This window comes from Macaca fascicularis, chromosome 5 (assembly GCF_037993035.2).
Source record: "Macaca fascicularis isolate 582-1 chromosome 5, T2T-MFA8v1.1".
NCBI classification, from domain to species: Eukaryota; Metazoa; Chordata; class Mammalia; order Primates; family Cercopithecidae; genus Macaca; species Macaca fascicularis.
This window is the reverse complement of record NC_088379.1, coordinates 42,892,829-42,914,931: the sequence shown is the minus strand read 5'-3', so window position 1 is coordinate 42,914,931 and position 22,103 is coordinate 42,892,829. Positions and strand designations below refer to the sequence as shown.

Genomic DNA, 22,103 nt, shown 5'->3' with positions numbered 1-22,103 from the left:
AAAATACAAAAACCTAGCCGGGCGAGGTGGCGGGCGTCTGTAGTCCCAGCTACTCGGGAGGCTGAGGCAGGAGAATGGCGTGAACCCGGGAGGCGGAGCTTGCAGTGAGCTGAGATCCGGCCACTGCACTCCAGTCTGGGCGACAAAGCGAGACTCTGTCTCAACAACAACAACAAAAAATAATAATAATAATAATTTCCACACCTCCTAGTCACTCTACCTTCCTCACTGAATATTTCAACTCTTGGACAGAGTCATCTTCACTCCAATTCTTGATGATTATGAATAATTTTAACATCCCTGCATACAGCTTCAAATAGGAAATATGATTTAAAAGTTCTCTTTAAACATCAGAGTTCCCAGCTTCTTCAAAGGGGGTCTTTCTGAACAAGGTCCCCTATAGGAGGTGTTCACAAAGTGACAAATTGTGCTTAATATTTTATCAAAACTTATAATTATGTGTTTATTTATGTAATTATTTGTTTAATATCTCCTCCACTAGATTCCAGATTCTGTCATATTGAAGAATATTTTTTGTTTTCCACTATATCCCCAAAATAGGGACTCAGAGACACTTATTGAAGAATTTATTAAAAACAATTAAATAAATGCACTTTAAAAATAAAAGATAAATACAATGAAGAGCAGCACATTATTAATTTTTAGATAATTTTTATTTGTGCTGATTCCATGTATCCCCCCAACAAACATTTAAAACACTTTACAAGCAAATACATAATAAAATTGAACAAGTATATTGAAAAGAATATTTGGCAAAACTGTTTAGAAATATATCAATTTGCTGTACCTGCTGCTAGAGATTGACCACAATTTCGCTCTGGGATTCCTAGATAAACAAGAAAAAATGGGAAATGGAATCTCCTGCAAAGTTCATAGGTTTCATAACATAAAACAAATCAGTTGCTCAAAGTTAGGGCTTTCATGGAAAATGGGATCACCCGCAATCTTCATAGGTTTTGTAACGTAAAACAAATCAGTTTCTCAAGGATAGGGCTTTCTTCTACTAAGACAAAAAAGTAATATTCTCTGCATATTCTTATAAAAGAGGTTCTCATGACACATAACAGAATTATTGCATTGGTTTTATACAACAATATTGTAACGTTCTTCAATAAAATCTAAGGGAATACTTAAATAATTACTTTGTGGCTAAAACAATGACAAGAATAAAATATTCAAAGCATTTTTAAATGTTTTGAATGAATGAGTAAATGTATTATCCTCTTAATACAAAGATAAAATTATCTCTGAACACAGATAGTGATTATGTTTTCTGTAATGGCTGTGAATGTTTATGAGAAATGGTCTGCATTCTAATAGCAGTTCACCTTGAAGTTTAATGGGACATATGCAGCTTCCCTTATTGAGAATTTCTGTAACCTCTTTAATTGTACAATACATGTACATATTTATCTTTATTACAGTTTTATTGCATTGTGTAATTGCTACACATGATTATTAGTATATATTCTCTTGCTAATAATTATTAAGCCTCTAAGCTATATTTTCTTGAGAAATAGTAAAGTACTTAAGAATCATTTTAATGTATATATTTCTACTATCTCTTTCATAAATATCTCAAATTTAACTTAGAATACAACTGTGTCTTATAGTTTAATCCCAGTTCTAATTTCAAAGCTGGGATTATACACGTTTTCAATTTCTGCTTATTGATTTTATAAGCAATTATACAGAATTATGGTCAAAAAATATATTGTTTGTATTAATTTAGATAATACTTGTTGCTATTAAAAAACACCAGTTTTTCAATGGTTTAATAAACTAGAAATTTGTTTTTCTTTTATGTAAGTATCTAACACAGATTCTGGTTGACAGTGTGCTTCTTTCATCTATATTGTGATTCAGGTGCTCACATTACTTGCATCTTATGTTTCCACACCCCTCAACCTGTCTCACTAGGAAAGAAATTCCCCAGGCAATTAAACCAGAATGTTCTAAGGCATCCATTGTATGTAATGAATTAACTTTTCTCCTAGACCTCTAACAGCCATAGTTATGTGAATCACAAAGAGAACTGAGAAAACAGTCAATCAAATTACTTACTGTGTTCTATGGTTTAGCCAGGAGCTCCAGCTGAGAAAGCCTGTCTTGGAATCTGCTTGAGTTAGCAGGAAGAGCAAGAGAGACCAGTGAAAGCATTTCTTCAAAGATTCAGGCAATAAGTGAAACACAAAATTATTATACATTTTATTGGCAAGAACATGTAACCTAGGCACAGGTGCCCAGGCGCTAGAGAAAGCGGAGCCTCTGGCTGAACAGCCTCCTTCCAGCGGTAGCTCTACACTCCGGAAAAGGAAACAGAAGTTTTGCTACAAACCTCATTGCTTTTATGTCACTGTTTTGTGTAAGATCAAAGGTAATTCTCATACGATTAAAAATAATGCTTATACCTACTCTTTATTAAGCATTTTCTACGAATAAAACCATGCACTAATCACATGATGTAACTTCTTAACAAATTTTTCAACACAGTTAAATTTGAACCCTAATCCAAGGTTCCATCTGGGAACTCTACTTCCGATACTGATTTGCTAGTATAATCAGAACTAACACAATTTGAGAAACATATATTTAGTAACTTTTATTTTCCTATGAACTTAGGGAAAAATATCAATATTCTGTTTTCTTGAAAGGACAATCTGATTCAATTCATTAAACATCTCTGAGAATGTAATTTGATAAAGAACAATCTAAATGCTGATCATCTCTTTGGTATTTATACAAAGGAGCTGAAAAACTTACATCTCCACAAACACCTACATGTTGATATTTATAGCAGCTTTCTTCATAATGGCCAAAACTTGGAGGCAACCTTCAGTAGGTGAGCAGATAAGTAAATTGGCTTATATAGATAATGGAATATTATTCAATATTAAAAAGAAATGAGCTATGAAGCCATGAAAAAACATAAAAGAAAGTTAAACACATAAAATATTGATATGGTTTGGCTGTGTCCCCACCCAAATCTCAACTTGAATTATATCTCCCAGAATTCCCACATGTTGTGGAAGGGACCCAGGGGAAGGTAATTGAATCATGGGAGCTGATCTTTCCTGTGCTATTCTCATGACAGTCAATTAAGTCTCACAAGATCTGGTGGGTTTATCAGAGGTTTCCATTTTTGCTTCTTCCTCATACTTCTCTTGCAGCTGCCATGTAAGAAGTGCCTTTTGCCTCCCGCCATAATTCTGAGGCCTCACCAGCCATGTATAATTGTAAGTACAATTAAACCTCTTTTTCTTCCCAATCTCAGGCATGCTATATCAGCAGCATGAAAACAGACTAATAAAAATGTAGTGAAATAAGCCAATCTGAAAGGCTATGTACTATATGATTCCAACTATTTGACATTGTGGAAAAGGTAAAACTATGGATAAAATAAAAAGATCAGTGGTGGCAAGGGGTTGAGGCTAGGAAAGAGAATTTTTAGTGCAGTGAAAATACCCTGTATAGTACTGCAATGACATATAGTACATGTCATTATACATATGACCAAACCCACAGAATGTACAACATCAAGAGTGAACTCTAAGGTAAACTATGGGTTTTGTATGATAAGGATATGTCGGTGTAGGTTCATAGATTGTAATAAATATATCATTCTGGTGGGGGATGTTGATAATGTGGGAGACATTCCTATCGGGTGGTATACAGGAAATCTCTACCTTTCTCTCGATTTTGTTGTGATTCTAAAACTGTTCTAAAAAAAATCAGTCTTTAAAAAGGTTGAGCAAGAGGGACAGATTATTTAAAGCACTGATTTGTGAGAAAAAATGTTTATAGCAACTATTATTTTTCTTATCCCTAAATAACAGCAGAAAGTTGTTTTTGAAAAATATTCAAGTAATACCAAAGAATATAAAGTAAAAGCCTGAAGGTCCCTCTCTGTTTCCAGCCTCTCCCAAGATTCTATTCCATGGTGGAATCACTATTAAGGAGGCATGTGTGTGTGTGTGTGTGTGTGTGTGTGTGTGTGTGTGTGTGTATACATTTAACAAAAATGCAAACAAAAAATAGTGTTATTACTTCACAATCTTTTTATAAAAACAGTATATCTTAAACTTTCATGTCATGGCATATATACTTCTATAACATCAATATATGAAGGTTAATAATGATTTTCTTATTTTAGACATTTATGTAATCGCATTTTTTCTACTATGACAAATTATGAATTTATATTCAACAATATATTTTTAAACAATCCCATGCTGTGCATATAATTCTGTATTATGCATATATCAAAAATCATTCCCCTATTGATAGATATCAGATTGTTTCTATTTTTCTACAACAATGCTGCAATAAGTATACTAATAAATACATTTGCTGTAATATACATGCATTTAGGTTTGATAAATTGTTCAGGCTGTGAAAAAGTTGTAAAATTGTATTCACATATGTTTCAAACTTTTGGTGTTATGTGAACACTTTATACTTTTAAATTACACTTTCTCATAGAATAATAATAGCATATAAGAAAATAATTAATTTGGACTGATGATCGCATATCTACTTTGTGAGTACGTGTATTTACATTTACCAAGAACCTATTATCTGTTGCATAATGAATCATATTCTTTTCGTGTATTCTTTCATTTAAATCTTACCAAAAAATCTGTAATATTATTATCTCCATTTTAGTAAATGGCAAACTGAGGCTGAAGTTATTGTTTTCTGACAACCAGCAGCAGAGGGGGATACAATTCAAATCCAAGTATATCTGTCTCTGTAGTCTGAATTCTTCATACTATACTGTCATTTAAGTTCTAACGATTTTTCATTTGAGGCTCATATTTTGTAAGTAAACTTTTTTTTGGCAAATACTTATAATTTTGATTTTTATTTCTCATTTTGATACATATTTTTTCTCTCTTATTGCTTAGGCCGAAATGTGAGTTTTACCTTGTCACCAAGAATCTTAATCAAGTTTTCCCAGTATTTCAATATTTCAGAAAAAGCATATTTGTACATGAACACTCTCTGAATTCATTATTCCAATAGGGAAGCACTTAGGAAACCTTTCAAAATTTTAAGTGTTATAAGAAAATGGTAATGTTAAAGATTCTGAAATTTATAAGCATTTGGGTTAAACTTTTATCTCAAATACCAAGTGAGCAACTCCTTTATAATTAAATTCTTTTGACTGACTCCACAATGTTACCTACTTCACAAAGATAGCACCTCTTCACTATAATTTTGTAGTCTAGTGCTTATTTCCTAATTTTAATCTATAGCATAGTAGATAAAGATTTACCTGTCCTCTAAACTCCCATGTTTTCTGGCTAAAATCTAACTTGGTATCTTTTAAGCTACAACTAAAGATCTGTCTTTTGTGCCTTTGCCTACACAAAAAGGACATTGATAGGAATAAAACTACCATTTTGAATGACTACTTCACACCAGGAATATTGAGAAGCACTTCTGCTTATTTTACCTGTTACTCTCGTTTAATCTTCACAAAAAAGTATAATGTTGATATTATTATTCCTGCTTCTAGATGTCAGACTACTACCTTTATACTCCTTGGTCATTTCATTACTACTTTTCAAGCATCAGGGCTGCTGTTGGCTTTTCCTTTCACTTTCAGTTAGCAGATGTGATTTCATGCGTATGTAGTTGAATACATGAAAAAATGCTTGCAATGTACTTAGATAGTGTTGCTGAGAGAGCTTAGGCTACAAACTAGACAAGTCTTGGTTGACCTGCTAACTCTATTATTTACTACGTAGTGAATTGGTGCAAGTTGCTGACTTTACGTGCTGTAGTTTCTTCACTGATAAAATGAAAATAAGACTAATATCATAGCATTCATGGAATGATTAAATAAGAGAACATGTGTTAAGTGCTGAGTTTCAAAGTCTGGCACAGTATGCATTAATACAAACCAGTGTTAATAATATGCTTTCAAGACATCTAGTCAAAAATGGATAAAAATATTTACTAGTATTTTAGAACACTTTTGCTAAAACATGGCTCTATTTAAAAACTGAAGAAATTTTGAAGGAGACAATATTTTGCTATAAATATTATTTTAACAATTCTAATATAAAATTAGCAAAACATAATATTTATTAAAAAGAGAAATAAAAATCAGGAGTATTCTAAGATCAGATAATCAGAATAAAGAAATGGCAAAGTCTGGGACTTAGAGGATTTTTCACCAAGAAAGTGTGAAAGTTTGTTTTTCCATTACCTACATGTCTATTTCTTTTCGTACTCTTTAGAAATATCCCAAACCACAAAACTATCTAGCAAATGGAATTAAAAAGTCATTTTTAAAATGTTTACTGGCTTAATGCTATTAAATACATACGTAATCCAAATATCATTTAGTTTTGAATATTTGTCTCAAAATATTTTTCTGCCAAAGCTATTTTTTCATTTGTGCTTTTTTCCACACTCATTTCATGTCATCTAACCAGAAAATTAAGAGATACATTTTATAAATTATTCAAAGATTTATTGCTGTTGCACTCGAAGCATAAAAATGTGATTGATTCTGTATTGCCAGAATGTTATATGGGGTATAAAAATTAAATAAATAGAATGTATAATTGGAGAATGTCATAAAAATTAATTATCTCAATAAATTAAATATGTTAGATTCTTAAAAATTACCATCAGAAATAAAGATTATTAAACAATGTATTGTTTTATGTTTGTCAAATGGCAAAAATTTCTAGCTAATATGTTGACTATTAGAAAATTTATTGATGTCTTTGCTTCAAAGTTTCAAGATTAATATTCATGAAACTTTCTTATACATTCACTGCATTCTGTCACTGTGTTAGAATGAAATGGCAAAGGAAACACAAATCGTAAAAAAAAAACTAAAGTAGGAACTGTGGCAGTTATACATATAAGCCACTCAGATCTCCTCCAAAAAACAAATAATTGCTGTTCAGTTGCAAAGGAGGTAATTCAACAGGATGCCTCCAAATGTCAATTCTGCAGGATCCACCACAGCCTTCAAGGTCATGATATTCTTGGGACAATCCCTACGCAATGACTGCACAAGGAATTAGTTTAAGATCCTAGTGATTTCCATCCAACGTGGGACTTTTCTAGCAGGCAGGCTTTGCTCTAGAGCTTTACCATGCTTTAACAGATTTGGTCAGGCCTGCATCTTGATCTGATGGCTCTCCTTGTCTAATTATATTTCATTTTCTTTCTCTTCACAGATAGTAATGCCTGTGAATCTTTTGCATTGCTTACTACTTCTAAGCTTCTAGCTCCCAGATAATCCAATCAGCTCAGGAATTAAATTCAAATGTTTTTCCAACTACATTATTGCATTTGAAGAATGAAATATTATTTTTCCAAAACAAAATATGCTTACCAAAACACCTAACTTAATAACTGCTCGAGTACAACTTCAATTTTTCCTCCAACATGAGTGAAACTATTTTACCTGTCTAATTTATATATGCATGTATTATTTATGACTGATCATTTCCCATTACTGATCTTGCATTGCTACAAACTCAGCACAGTAATACAGGGGATGCTAGAACACACATCTGGCCCAACCTAAACAATCAGACTGATGTGTTAAATTTTCTCATTAACACTGGTAGGTTAAAAATGAATGTTTTCTTCCTACCTTCATAGTTCTTAACTGGGACTCCATGTAACAAAAGGTAAATTAACAAGAAAAAAAAAATCCAAAAAAACAGAAGTTTATTCACACATAGACCTCATGTATACATAAGGGAAAACAGAGAAAAAAAGGAAATTGCTATAGGAGATCTCAAAAAAGCTTTTAAACTTCAGGCTAAATATCGCCATTTTGTTTTCTGAAACAAAGCAAGATGGCTATGGGGGAAGGTCCTAATCAGACAAGATGGCCACAGAAAGTGCCTTTAAGTTAGAGTTTGTTACGCAGACTTAAGTCCCAGCTTTCTCCATTAAGACGCGCTATTGATACTGTCTTTCTTTTCCTGGTTCAGAAAGGGAGTGAAGAAAGACCATCACAAAGGGTCTTTTCATTTATACAGGCAAATTTATCTTATAAAAGGGCTATTTCTCAGAGCACTCCTATGTCTGAAGTTTCTCAAAATAACCAGTCCCAAATAATCGATATGCCAAAGAGGCATATTTTAGAGTGGCATATTCTGGTTTTCTATGGTCATATTTTGGGGTGTTGTTTCCTCTCCCCAGAAAACACCAGTGCACTAAAAATTACTATTTATTTCTCAGTAATCACATGTCCTATCATTCCTTGTGTTTTCTTTTTTTCCAATACCCTAAGAGGTTGAACACATGACAGAAGAGAACCAACTTTTTCATTGGCAGGCTTTATATTCCTTATTTAGAGTGGATTCATATTCTTAAGGTAGTCACCTTCTTGCCTTCTTTGCAAAATATAATAAGAAAAACTTGATATCTGCATTCAGAGCTGTTGGATATAAATCTTGATGATGGTCACAAAGACAAAATTTTTCCTGGAACAGAATACGGTGGTGAAGAGGGCATGCATTTTGTTGCATATCCCTAGAGCTGAAGTTCCAGCTACCATTTCTATTACTATAAGATGAAATACCCCTTGGTTTATTACTACTAATAATGATGGCATCAGTCCTGACAAATAATTGGGTTGGACTGGAAATAAACTTGATATTAAAAATTGAAACTTTCTCTTCTGTCATTTTTCATGCATATATTCATTCATTTATCCACTTATAAAGTATTTGTAGATGCTTTGCCAATATAAGTAACTGCTGTTGACCCTGAACCTTTATAGGTTTTAGAAATGCTACTGTAGGCCATTAGAGGTAGGCATTTGGTTGTACCATAATAATAACATGAACATAGTTCCTTCTCTTACAGTATGGTGGAAATCACGTAAGTAAAACTGTACATATATATATCATGAGGTCCGTGCTATTGAATAGAAAATACAGGATGCTTTAGAAGCACAGATGACTTGCCCTGTTGTAGATATGGGGGATTGAGGCCATGGATAGATGATTGTAGGAAGTGACCACCAAATTGAGAGCTAAAGGATGTGTCTGGAGGAGATGGGGCAAGACTATAATGTCGGAAAAAGATTAAACTGTTCCAAGCAGAGTGGGTAGCATGTGTGAAGGCCCACAAATCAGAAATAGGTGGTTCTTCTTTCCCTTTTCCAAGTGTTAGACATTTCTCTAAACACCCTAAGGGAAAGGAAAAATATTATGCATGTTTAGATAAGAAACAGTGCAGTCATTTCTTGAATTATCCCTTATTGCGCATTGCCTGCGTAGAATGATCATGCAGTATTCTGTGCCTCCTTTGCTGGAAAGCACATCATTGGTTTTCAAGCTCTAACTCATGGCACCTCCCTATGAAACCTTTTCTAAGTCATAGTACAAGATTAATCATTTCCTCCACTATGCTTTGATGAAACATATGATATTCGGGACAAAGTGACTAACCATGTACATCCATAAACTCTTGCTAGAGGAGAGTTTTATTGTTGAAATAAAGAAAACAGCATAATGTTATGAAATGGGCAGATCCAATGTCACCTCAGGGGCTAAGTGTAAAATGATTATTTCATCAAAACCATCATGATAGTGAGTGAAATAAAATTGGTTCCTCAGAATCAAGGCAAAATGCTTAAGCTGGAGAAACAGAAGCTGTAGCAGCTAGGTGCCATTTACATAAACCAAGTAAAGCATCTGGCTGACATCAAGCAACACTTACTGGGGGGAAATACATCTTTCCCCAAAACTTGTTACATGAAAACTACTGTTTGCAGAAACAAGGACTAAGGTATTCTCTGATTTGTCAAATAAGCTCTGATATAGTTTGGCTGTGTCCCTACCCAAATCTCATCTTGAATTGTAGTTCCCATGATCCCCATGTGTCGTGGGAGGGCCAAGTGGAGATAATCAACTCATAGGGGTGGTTTTTCCCATGCTGTTCTTGTAATAGTGAGTTAGTTCTCATGAGCTCTGATGATTTTATAAAGGGCTTTCCCCCTTTCGCTTGGCACTTCTTGCTGCCGTCATGAGAAGGATGTGTTTGCTTCCCTTTCCACCATGATTGTAAGTTTCCTAAGGCCTTCCCAGCTATATTGAACTGTGAGTCAATTAAACCTCTTTCCTATATAAATTACCAAGTCTCTGGTATGTCTTTATTAGTGATGTGAAAATGGATTATTACAAATTCCAAAAGCAGAAGCCAAAATCAGTGCACACATCTTGATATTCACAAACACATGTAAATGCATATTGGTACCAGAGGAATATATTTTAGATGAGGATTTTTTTATCCACATTTTTAAGGACTCCCGGAGAGCTCATTTATCCTTTCTATCATGTGAGGAAATAGCTAGAAGTTGCCATCTATGAACCAGAAAGCAAACCCTTGCTAGAAACTGAATCTGCCGTATTTTTGAACTTCCCAGCCTTCAGACTTACGAGAAATAAATTTCCATTGTTTGTTAGTTACCCATTCTATGATAAATTGTTATGGAAGCTTGCATAGACTAAGACAATTGGTAAAATCTGATTAAGGACAACTTATATAATATTTTAAGTTAAGAAGGACTTCTGTCTTGGTTTCCTCAATGCACATATAAAGGGGTAGAAAATGTATAATATTTTCCTCAATCAACAAAAGGGTCATGGCTAACACTCTTATAATTAAACACATATTAACAAGAGCAAAGCATAACAAATTTATTTAATCAAAGTTTAATGTAACATGGGAGCCTTCAGAAGTTAAGACCCAAAGACCCAGGTATGACCATGTGTTTTTATGCTTAGAAATGATGTAGAATAGACAGCCATGTCGAAATGTGAGGGGAGCATAGGGCATAATCTAATAGTAATAGACTGAAGGGGAAACTCAGTGCAGTGAGGCCTGACTGCTCAGATTCCTCCTGATTCTTCCGTATACCATTCTTTCCTCCTGGGTATGGGACAGGTCCCTCTAGAATGAGGCTCTTTAAGGAAGATAGGAGAAATTGACCTTTCTGGGTTTTATGGCTTGTTCTGGAGAGAGGGATTCTGATTTCTATGACTCACAGTGGGAAGAGAAATTCTGGTTTCCATCACACACTTTGGGGGTGAAAGAGGATGGGACACAGAGGGAAGGAGAAGGTCAGAGAGAAACTTTTAAGGCTGCTTCTGAGGCCTTCCAATCTCCTTTAGTTTGAAGTACTCGGCATACCAAAACATTAAACTTTGGAGTATTGCTTTCTGAGCCACGACACATACGTACGATGGTACTTTGTTCATATCTTTATCCCAGCATTTGTTGCCATATATATACACACACACAATTATATACACTTTTATTCATATATACATCATGAGACTATCAGAGGCTGAGGTTCTCAAATTAAAAGGGACTTTAATGTTGTGTTATCTCATTGGTCTAGTATAATGTTTCTCTTTCTCTTTCAGTAGGTGAATGAACATGGATGGGTAGATTCATTACCAAAAATTATACAGCATAGTACTACTGTTAGTTATGCTATTAGGTTTTAAAGTACAGATTTTAAACATTGTATCATTAAATTATATCAAGATATTTAAGTTGAATTAGAGGGAGATAAATTTCAGTGGGAATCAGTGAGAAATCAAGCTTTGCATATGAAACAGGATTGGGAATCTCTGACATTTATGCAGAATAACAGCTGACAGAGCGAATCATGTTAGCTCACTTACATTAGAGAGTATGAATATAATTTTGTCTTGTTTTATTTCTATACTCAAAGTGTGTTGTGTAGTATTTCTTTGGCAGTAAAGATAAGAAGCAGAGATTAAAACCATTCTATAAAGAAGACTTTAGTGCATGTGCCAGAGTAATTCATGGATGTAATACCTTATTAGATGAATGATATCTCTGAAATACCTGTAAATATGTTTTTCAATTGAATATTTTCATACTTGGATTTATAATAATTTAATTAAGGAAGCTTACAGAATGAATGAATTTCTTTTGTGAATTCTCTTGGAAAATTAATAGTCAACTCTTAATTTACTACTAGTATGTTGAATTTTCTGAAGATAAGAAAATCATGTATATTCAAATATCCTCTGTGAGCATATGTTTTTTTCCTCTCTCTTTTTTTACTTTTTCTTTTGAGAATGGAGTTTTGCTTTTTTGCCCAGGCTGGAATGGAGTGACACGATCTCAGCTCACTGCGACCTCCGCCTTCCAGTTTCAAGAGATTCTCCTGCCTCAGCCTCCCGAGTAGCTGGGATTACAGGCACCTGCCATCACACCCAGCTAATTTTTAGTAGAGATGGGGTTTCACCATGTTGGCCAGGCTGGTCTCAAACTACTGACCTCGAGATCTGCCCACCTCGGCCTCCCATAGTGCTGGGATTACAGATGTTATACATAGCTACAAAAGCCAACATACACCAAAATTAAAATATTGGGAAAACGCCAATCTTAGATTGTCTGGCATTGAGGAAATAATTCTGCTTCTAGAAAAATAGGTACTTATAAAAACATATTAAGTGGTGTGCTTATATGTATAAACAGCATAAAATGAGGAACAATAAAACATAATAATTTGCATGACAACTTTCCTCTAAAGAGATGAAAGTGCTCTCCAGTGCATTATCTCATTTAACCTTAACTTCCTCTCTGCTTGAAAAGTTTAGAATTCAACATCTATAACATTTTATTAATTCCCAGCTACCTCTATATTTCCCAAAGTAGAAAAGCTTCCATCAGACAAAGTCTTTACAAACTTGCTTCAAAGTTGAATCTAAAACATAGACATTATCATTACTACCACAAGCTCTAAAGCTGCATATTTTTAAGATAAGAATTCCTAAAATATCAATCTGTTCTAGACATAATTACAAACAGTTGCAGGAAAATCATGAATTTTTCAATTCAGACAAACAGCTTTAAATCAGGCTGCAGTCCAGAAATATAAACAATTGGTGATTGAACCTACTACATTAATAGTTCAGGTTTACAAAAAATGACTCCCTTCTCAGGAATCTCTTAATCTAAGACATAAAAATTGCTATTCTTGCCTTTATAATCTCCAACCAATAGACAGCCTTTCTTTTTTAAAGTGAAAGTTATAGAACGTTTACATGGAATTTATGTTACAGGCAGTAAGGTATTACACATCTGTGTGTGTTTATGTATGTGTGTGTGTGTGTATGCACACACACACATATACCTTATAGTGTGTATGTTTATAACACACATACATATTATATGTGTGTATGTGTGGATTAAATGTGTTTTGGACACAGGACAATTGAAAGGTAATTAGGTCATAAAGGTGGATGCCTCATGAGTGGAATTCATGCACTTATGAAAAGAGGCCAGAGAGCTACGTAGATCTTTTTCTGCCATGTGAGAATACCACAAGAAGTTAGCATTCTGCATCCCAGTAGAGGACTCTCACTAGAACCCAGCTGTGCTGCATCCTGATCTCAGATTTCCAGTTCCCAGTACTGTGAGAAATAATTTGCTGTTGTTTATAACATAGACTGTTCATCCAGTCTATGGTCATTTGTTTTAACAGCCCAAACTGAAATAGACAATATGACATTAAAAAGTTAGGAACCAGATCTTCCTTTCCCTGTGATCTTATGATATTCATCTGTTTTTTTTTCCTCCAACATGCTAATCATAAATCTGATGCAGGGTATTTGTACTTGCTCTTCCTTCTGCCTGGATCTCTCCCCCAGAATTCAAAGAAGTCTCCCTCACCTTAACTTTATTCAGGCATCTGCTGAAAAATCACCTCCTTTAAACCCTTATCTGAATGACATGTTTAAGTAAGAATCCACATCTCCACCCACCAGCCTCTAAAACTTGCATTCCTTTCTTTTTCATGTATAACATTTGACAGTCTGACAATACATTATTTATATTAATGTTGTATTCATTTATCATTTATCACTGGTCTCTCCCCCTGAAATTAATATGCCATAAAGGCAAGTAAAGTTATTCACTGCTGTGTTTAGAGCAATATTTGGTCCATAATAGTGACCCAATATATATTTGATGAACAAATGAATTAATGAATTTATCTAAAAAAAATCTGTTATTTTCTCTCTTGAAAATATTTCACCTAATTAATAATAACAGAATTATTAATTAGATTAGACATTACTATTCAGAATCTTTTCAAATAAGTTGGCTTCTCAATATAAGATTTTTAGGAAGCAAACAGGATATGTTATATGTAAAATATAACATAAATTACTAACAAATACACATTATAAGGTATTTTACAATGTCACTGGAATGATACTGTTTTGTAGAATTCAACCCTGGAAGAAATGGTCAAGTCTATCACTATAATAGTCCCTACAACAATGAGATTTAACTTTTTAGGTACCACAATATCTTACAGTTAATAAAACTATAAAATTATTTCCTGCAAAATGTGTTTCAGCAAAGTGGTTTTTTTTTTTTTTTTTGAGATGGAGTCTCGCTCTTTCACCCAGACTGGAATGCAGTGGTGCCATGTCCTGCTCACTGCAAGTTACACCTCCCGGGTTCACGCCATTCTCCTGCCTCAGCCTCCTGAATAGCTGGGACTACAGGCGCCTGCCCCACGTTCGACTAATTTTTTTTTTTTTTTTTTTTTTTTTTTTTTTTTTTTTTAAGTAGAGACGGGGTTTCACCGTGTTAACCAGGATGGTCTCGACTTCCTGACCTCGTGATCCACCCGCCTCGGCCTCCCAAAGTGTTGGGATTACAGGCGTGAGACACTGCGCCTGGCTAGCAAATATCTTAAAATATTATATATTCAATTTCAGTGAGCCTGGGCGTAAGACTAAAAACTGCAGCCATAGACCAAGAGCATTTAATGTTAGAAAGAACTTTTAGAATCCCCTAGTCAAAAACCCTCATTTATAAAGTGAATAAATAGAACCATAGAGAGTTAGCATGGCTTATGGAAAGACACACAGCTGCTAAGTTGTAGGTCAATATTTTAACAAAACATGAAAACTCAGGGCTTTTTCAGTAACATATATGCTAATAAAACTTTCAAAAACAAAATTTCTGACACAACACCTTGCATGTGTTGTGAAGTCACTTGAACGTCTCTGATCTAGTAAAATGGTAAATGCCGCAAGAAAGTTCCACTAGGTCTTGTACTCCATACTTATTTTTCCAAAGTGCTTTATAAATACTTTTTTCACCACTCCAACTGTCTACCTATGTATATCTCTTCAACATCTTTTAAAATCCTCTCAATAAGATATATCATCATATATGCCAAATATTTACTTAAACTAATATGTCCATTTTTTAATATTTAATGAAAGTAAAATTTTTAACAAAGGTATCATGCTACACTATTATTTCTTACCCTGATGTGTTGGATAAAATTTATATGTACATTTTCTCATTTTTAAACATTTATTTATATTTTTGTATACATAATTATATATATATGTATATGCCTTTGGGGATATTAATTTTTCAATAGAGGAAAAATGTACAATGAAAATTTTAAGAGTTGATTGAAATAAAGCCTTGTTTGAATTAAAGCCTTTTCTGAGTTCCCTTTCAGCAACAGTATGAGAGCTTCTCCCATGTTCACTGATTCAACTATGACAGAATGTCTATATAGTATACTTTTTCCATCAATTTTTAAAATTCACTTAAAAAACTTTCTTTTTAGTGTCCACCCTAATTATTCTAGACAACACATAAGTGTGGCTAACAGTTTTCATGGCAAAATATATAAGAAGAGAACAGATATCCCATAGGGAAACTACTCAACAGAAATGTAAAATATGCTGAGTAAAGTATCAGAAGGAATGCTAACCTAATAACATTGTTACAAATTTAATTATGAATGAGTCATAATCACTTCAGTGCCATGATTTCCTAAGCACTGGTAAGATAACTTAAGAAATACACTGGCCGGGCGCGGTGGCTCAAGCCTGTAATCCCAGCACTTTGGGAGGCTGAGACGGGCGGATCACGAAGTCAGGAGATCGAGACCATCCTGGCTAACATGGTGAAACCCCGTCTCTACTAAAAAATACAAAAAACTAGCCGGGCGAGGTGGCGGGTACCTGTAGTCCCAGCTACTCCGGAGGCTGAGGCAGGAGAATGGCGTAAACCCGGGAGGCGGAGCTTGCAGTGAGTTGAGATCCGGCCACTGCACTCCAGCATGGGTGACAGAGCGAGATTCTGTCTCAGAAAAATAAAAAAATAAAAAAAAAAAATACATTAATTGACCTTTTCTCTTTAAGCAGTTCTTGAATTATAAAGTGATATATCAAAGAGATAGCGCTGCAAGAGATATATGACGTTTTGGTGAAAATGTGAGAAAATTTACTACTGTCCTAGAAATAGCTAAAAGCAGAAGAGTAAAGAAAAATATCCATAATACCCTAGAATAAAAATTTTAGGTAATAGCTAGTTAATTTGGGACATAGAAGAGAACAAAAGAGGTAAAACCATGTGAAAATGTTTATTAAAGAAAAATTAAAATATTTAAAGAAACCTTTATAGTATGATATAAAATGAAATACATTAAAATGATGAAACAATGCCCAAATATATACATTATTACGATGAATGCAAATGGACTAAATTTAAAAGTGAAAAGATAAAAATTCACAAATTGGATAAAATGAATGCAAATTCCAGAAATTCACTGTTTACAAGAGGCATGAAAAAGCATAAAACCAAAAAATTTTAAAGAACTGGGAAAAGACACATGAAGCAAATGTTAACTCCAAGATCATGTTTCAATTTAATATCGTATACAATAACCATCAGATTAAAAGGTAAAGATATAAACCTACAGAAATGACACTAAAATGTTAATGATAAAGAAAAATCAATTTTATACTGTAAACTACTTATACAATAAGCTCAAAACATGAAGCAAGACTTGATAGAACTATAGAGAAAAACTGAGAAATCTACCATTATGAATTATTTATTTCTTTATTATTCATAAGTCAACAATTTAGCAATAATATAGCAAGGGTGTACAAGATTTATAAAACAAAGTGACAATTTAATCTAATGAAAATATTTAGTCATGAAGTCTTTGCCCATGCCTATATCCTGAATGGTATTGCCTAGGTTTTCTTCTACGATTATTATGGTTTTAGGTCTTACATTTAAGTCTGTAATCCATCTTGAGTTATTTTTTGTATAAAGTGTAAGGAAGAGGTCCAATTTCAGTTTTCTGCATATGGCTAGTCAGTTTTCCCAACACCATTTATTAAATAGAGGATCCTTTCCCCATTGCTTGTTTTTGTCAGATTTGTCAAAGATCAAATGGCTGTAGATGTGTGGTGTTATTTCTGAGGCCTCTGTTCTGTTTCATTTGTCTATATATCTGTTTTGGTACCAGAACCATGCTGTTTTGGTTACTGTAACTTTATAGTATAGTTGAAGTCAAGTAGTGTGATGCCTCCAGCTTTATTCCTTTTGCTTAGGATTGTCTTGGATACATGGGCTCTTTTTTGGTTCCATATGAAATTTAAAGTAGTTTTTCTAATTCTGTGAAGAAACTCAATGGTAGCTTGATGTGGATAGCATTGAATCTATAAATTACTTTGGGCAGCATGGCCATTTTCATGATATTGATTCTTCCTATCCATGAGCATGGAATGTTTTTTCATTTGTTTGTATCCTGTCTTATTTCCTTGAGCAGTGGTTTGTAGCTGTCCTTGAGGAAGTCCTTCACATCCCTTGTAAGTTGTATTCCTGGGTATGTTATTCTCTTTGTAGCAATCGTGAATGGGAGTTTACTCATGCTTTGGCATACTGTTTGTCTATTAATGGGGTATAGGAATGCTTGTGATTTTTGCACTTTGATTTTGTATCCTGAGAATATGCTGAAGTTGCTTATCAGCTTAAGGAAATTTTGGGCTGAGATGATGAGGTTTTGCAAATATACAAACATGTCATCTGCAAACAGAGACAATTTGACTTCCTATTTTCCTAACTGAATACCTCTTCTTTCTTTATTTTGCCTGATTGCCCTGGCCAGAACAAACACAAAAAGTAATGGCAACAAAAGCCAAAATTGACAAATGGGATCTAATTAAACTAAAGAGCTTCTGTGCAGCAAAAGAAACTATCATCAGAGTGAACAGGCAACCTACAGAAAGGGAGAAAATTTTTGCAATCTATCTATCTGACAAAGGGCTAATATCCAGAATCTACAAGGAACTCAGGCAAATTTACAAGAAAAATAAACAACTCCCTCAAAAAGTGCGCAAAAGATACGAACAGACACTTCTCAAGACATTTATACTGCCAAAAAACATACGGAAAAAAGCTCACCATCCCTGTTCATTAGAGAAATGTAAATGAAACCACGACGAGATACAATCTAACGCAAGTTAGAATGGTGATCATTAAAAAGTCAGGAAACAACAGATGTTGGAGAGGATGTGGAGAAACAGGAATGCTTTTACACTGTTGGTGGGTGTGTAAATTAGTTCAACCGTTGTGGAAGACAGTGTGGTGATTCCTCATGGACTTAGAATCAGAAATACTATTTGATCCAGCCATCCCATTACTGGGTATATACCCAAAGGATTATAAATCATGCTACTATAAAGACACATGCACATGTATGTTTATTGCAGCACTATTCCCAATAACAAAGACTTGGAACCAAACGAAATACCCATCAATGATAGACTGGAAAAAGAAAATGTGGCACTTATACACCATGGAATACCATGCAGCCATGAAAACGAAGGAGTTCATATCCTTTGCAGGAACATGCAAGAAGCTGGAAACCATCATTCTTAACAAACCAACATAGGAACAGAAAACCAAACACAGCACGTTCTCACTCATAAGTGGGAGTTGAACAATGAGAACACATAGACACAGGGAGGGGAACATCACAATCCTGGGCCTGTTGGGGGATGGGGGGCTGGCGGTGGGATAGCATTAGGAGAAATACCTAATGTAGGTGACGGGTTGATGGGTGCAGCAAATCACCATGGCGCATGTATACCTATGTATCAAACTTGGAAGTTCTGCACATGTATCCCAGAACTTAAACTATAATAATAATAAAAAAAGAAAATCAGGAGGTAACATTTAAGCTGAGACCTATAAGATTACAAGAATCCAACTATGCTGAAAGTCACAGAAATGGTGTGTCCAGACAGAAGTGTCAACATGTGCATAGGCCAGATAGCAGAGCTTGCTGTATTTCTCTCAAGAGAAAATATGTATATATGTGTGACTGTATTTGTGTACACACATAGGTTGGTAAACATCTATATAATGAAAGCTATATAAAATGGCATAATATAAAAGCATGGACTCTGGAATTAAACAGCCCAGGGGCAAATCCTGCCACTTACAATTAGCAGCAAAGGTTGTTCTGCAACTCAATGCTTAGTATCAACTCTTTCTTCTGTCAAATGAGGCTTGTTATATACATGCAGCAGGACTCTTGTGGGGATTAAATGTGATTATGTATGTTAAGTATCTAGCAAGATAGTAGAATAAATAGTATATAATTTGAATAAAAGAAAATATTTAGCCCTCTCTGTCCAGCAATTAGAGTGAATATGCATCTTTATTAACACTCGTGGAACATTTACAATAATGAGTTATTTACAAGATAAAATTCCTCAAAACATAAATAATAGATGTCAAAAATATAATCTTTCACTGTAATACAGCAGTTATAATTAACAAAAAGATAAATTTTAAATCATCATATATTTGGAAAGAAAAAAGTACATGTTACATAAGTAATTAAAGAATAAATCATAATTAAATAATGTAAAAAAATGGAGCAAATAGAATGAATTAAAATTACACTGTAAACAGCACATGTGGGGTTTGAGATGTAATAATAGTTGTGTATTATGGTGAAATTTGTAGTCTTGCATGACTATGCTGAAAGGACAAAAATTAACATAATGAGCTGAGTGTCCATCATTAATTAGTAGAAAAAAAAACAAGATGAACCCAAATGAATGGAATGATAGATTTAAGAATAAAACCAGAGACTAATAAGTTGCAAAATAAAGATACTGTACAAAAAACAACAAAGCCAAAAGTTTCTTCATTGTAAAAGCTGACAATATCAACGAATCTCTGGCAGTGTTTATCAAGAGAAGAGAAAAAAACTAATAAAAACTATCTTGAATAAAAATAGATACATATATATGGGCAAAAGATATTAGACAATAATAATAGAATATCAATAACTGTATACCAAATAGTTTTAAAATGCAGATAAAAGGTACAAATTTCTTGAGAAATTCTTTCTACTGAAAAGGCTCTACAAGAATGAAAAGATTGAAGATTTCTATAATAATTAAAGAAACTGATGTCAGGATTAAACTTTTTCTGGATGGAAAACATCAGGCCCAGAAAGTTTCATAAGAAAATTCTATTAACCTTTCAAGGAACAGATTATCCCAATTTTATTTAAACTTTTCCAGAAAGGAGAATAAAAGGGAAATGTTCTTCAACACATTCTAAGAAGCCAGCATAAACCTGATACACATATTACCCTAAATGTAGAAATTTTAGAAGACTTATTATCATAAATATATCAATTTGCTACAAATTGACCTGTACATTTCATGAAATTCCAAGAAAATCATATCTTTTAATTAATTTTATAATTATTATCAAATTTACATGAAGAGTTATAATTCTAAGAAAACAGAATACATCCAAAGAATAACCAAAGCAGAATTGTCATATAAGATTTTAAGTTTAAGATATAGTTTATAAGTTGACTGAGAAGAGAGAGAGAGAGTTAGAGAGCCAATTAACTGACCTACCTATGTAGGAAACTTTTGTGTATGTTAGAGCTGTCAGTTCAGATAAGCACTAAAAGAAAAACTTTTCAATTAGTGGAGTTGGAAAAAAATGGTTTTCTTAAGAAGTACAACATTAAATCCTATCAACACTATATGTTATATTCAACTCCAGATGCATTACAGAGTTATGTATCTAAACTCTTAGTAGAAAACAACTTAAAAATTGGAGAATAAAAATATGCATGACTTTCAATCTGTGTATTCATTTTTAAATAATATCTCTTCTAAAGACCATAAAATTTAGTATTAAATTTATTCAGCCTGGCAATCACTCCATGATATAATTTTGCAGATTTCCCACCTAAATCTCCTCTTGAATTCTGGTTCCCATAATCCCCACGTGTTACAAGAGGGACCAGGTGGAGGTGATTGAAACGTGGGAGTTGTTTCCCACATCCTGTTCTCATGATAGTGAGTTCATTTTCATGAAATCTGATGGTTTTCCCGGGCATTCATTTTCCTTCTTGCTGCCCTGTGAAAGAGTGTTTGCTTCCCCTTCCGTCATAACTGTAAGTTTCCTGAGGCCTCCCCAACCATGCTGAACTGAGTCAATTAAACCTCTTTTCCTTATAAATTATCCATCTTGAGTATGTCTTTATTAGCAGTGTGAGTGCAGTGAGCAATGTAGAACGAACAAATACAATAAATTGGTACCGCAAAGCGTGGGGTGCAGATATAAAGACACTTGAAAATGTGGAAATGACTTTGGAACTGTTAACAGGCTTTATAAATTACCCAGTCTCAGATATTTCTTCATAGCAGCATGAGAACAGACTAATATATTACCTTTAAATTAGAGTGCTTAATCCATTTACATTTAATGGATTTAAACGTCTTCATGTGGCCTCTTCTCTGTGTCAGTGTCTCTCTGTTATCTCTTCCTCCTCTTATAAGGACATCCGTCATATTGGATTAAGACACCACTCATGATCTCATTTGACCTCCATTGCATTTTCTAAGGTCCCGTTCTCCAAATATAGACAATTTAGAGTTTAGGGTGTCAATACATTAATATGAATTTGAGGGCTCAAAATTCCATCCATAATACTGTTCTCCACTTCTGTTGTTTTTAACCATATCTTCATTTTATTGTTTAGTCATAAGTGTATTGTCCTGAAATCGTAATACATACCCTTAACTTATCAAATTCTACCTAAGATTAATATTATGACACTTTACATATTCTCTAGGAAACATGCAACCATATAATCCCATTGACTACTCAGTTGTTTTGACTATTGATGTTACATGTTTTGTTCCTCCTGTGCATTAAAAAACCCAAAA

General features: G+C 33.9%; 1 long non-coding RNA gene across 1 annotated transcript in view; it reads left to right on the top strand.

Moving 5' to 3' along the window:
• Window positions 1-13,369: 13,369 nt before the first annotated feature.
• The window catches only part of LOC135970787 (uncharacterized), a 37,975-nt gene continuing 29,241 nt past the window's right edge, over window positions 13,370-22,103 (top strand). Inside the window, exon 1 of the long non-coding RNA XR_010586639.1 lies at window positions 13,370-13,471. This is a non-coding gene — a long non-coding RNA (uncharacterized lncRNA). The remainder of the gene's footprint in view (window positions 13,472-22,103) is intronic.